Here is a 1882-nt window from a genome sequence, read left to right as displayed (position 1 = left end):
AAAGAGATTAAAGATAAAACCTGTGGAGATGATTTCTGGGAAGAAGCTACATTCACTTTGCTTTCCACCCAACCACATCATCTCACCAAAATGTCATATGGGAGTACTGAGGCATCTTAGCCACCCGCTGTCATGAGATACCTTCAGCCAAATTCCTCTTTGCTGCTCATTCACTCTTCCACTAAAAATATCCCCAAAACAACCCTAACCCAACCAACCCCACCAAAATTCCAAGCAGATTTCCTCTATTTTCACACCTCCAATGTATAGTTATAAGATGAAAGGCTCCTTCTTCATGTTACTTTCCAAGAAAGTAGTTAGGATGTTTCCTTATTAATACCTGTGATGCATCTTAACACAGATTTCTTTTTGTCCTCAAACAGACCAGCAGAAGTTCAAAAATAACTTGTTTCTGTAGAAGTGCTTCTGATATGTTTGCATAGTAAAGGATGAAATAAATTTCCCATGCCAGTGTCAGAAGAGGAATATCTGGGATGTCTTTAAGCTGTCTAGCTGTGACACTAATTCTCCATGGGAACCTTTCTTAAACAAGACCCTGTACCAGGAGTGGATGTCTTACTCCCCTGAAGTTCTTGGGGAACTCAATTTCTCTGTGTCTCGTTTTTCCTGTCCTCAAAGCACAGGTTATACCTCAAACCCTGCTCAACTCTAGAGGTTCAACTAATGCCAGCCAAAACAGCTTCAGCACAGTTGGTGTTGGCCACGTATTCATCTGTGCTTGTATTGCTTATGGCTCTCACCCTTCCCCACGTCATCTCTCTCCTGGTGATTTATTTGTCCCTTCATGCTGTCACATCTTGATTTATGCCATTGCTGCTGATGGCAGGGCCTTGCCTGGATGCTCTGTGCCCGGAGCACTCGGCTCAGTGGCAAAGGTAATTACCAGTAGCAGAGAGCAGGAGGTTAATTCCAGGCTCCTTTTCTCTGTGTGGATCAGGCATAAATTCTCAGCAGAATCAACTGTGCAAGCAGCTGCCACTCTGTAGAGAAATAATCCCATTTTTAAAAAGCAAAATTTTTATGCAGCACGTAACTGGAGAGGTAATATTTAAGGTCACTTCTTCAGGTCTGGAATTACACCTTCTATGTAGAAGCTGAAATACTAACTAGCTCAATCCATTTTCATTCAAAACTCAGCATGGTCTGAAGGGAGCAGAAATTTCTAAAAGCATTTAGAACAATAAGTCTGATTTTCAGATTGATGGAGAAATGTTAAATATACGTTTTCCTCTTTCATTAATCTTGCTTTAGTTAGTATTATGCTTTTAGTAAGGGGAGTGCATATTTCCCAGTTTGGCACTCTGCTTCATTAAGCAAATTGCTTGCTATTGAATCAAGCTTAGTTGACTCCTTCTCTGATTTAATGATTTTACCCATAGCCCATGAAACAGCAGATGATGATACCATCAGAACGGGGCAAAATCAGTGCAATGAAGGAGGTTTCTCGTTATACCCATGATGGTTTCAGCCCATCAGCAGGATGCTGTGCGCACAAGCTCGGGTTAGTTTGAGCACAGGTATGCATGGCATGGAGTATCTTGCACAGGGCACAAGAGCTGCATTTCATCCTGCTGGCTCAAAACCCAGAAGTCAAAGAGGACAGGGGCCAGCACAGACCCTGCAAGGGGAAGATGTAGGTACATTCCCAGTATTTTTAGAAGATCTCGCTGATGGTGTAGGATCATTGTTTATGGTGCAACTGTGGTGTCTTTCATACGATCGTTGAATCACAGTGTAAATTAGGTTGGAAAAGGCCTCTAAGATCATCAAATCCAACAATTAACCCAGTAATGCCAAGTCCACCACTAAACCATGTCCCCAGGTGCCCCATCTAGACACTTTTTGAGCAATTCCAGGGATG

Source organism: Acanthisitta chloris, unplaced genomic scaffold, assembly GCF_000695815.1.
Source record: "Acanthisitta chloris isolate BGI_N310 unplaced genomic scaffold, ASM69581v1 scaffold23474, whole genome shotgun sequence".
NCBI lineage: Eukaryota > Metazoa > Chordata > Aves > Passeriformes > Acanthisittidae > Acanthisitta > Acanthisitta chloris.
The sequence above is the reverse complement of the archived record's forward strand: the minus strand, read 5'-3'. Positions refer to the sequence as shown.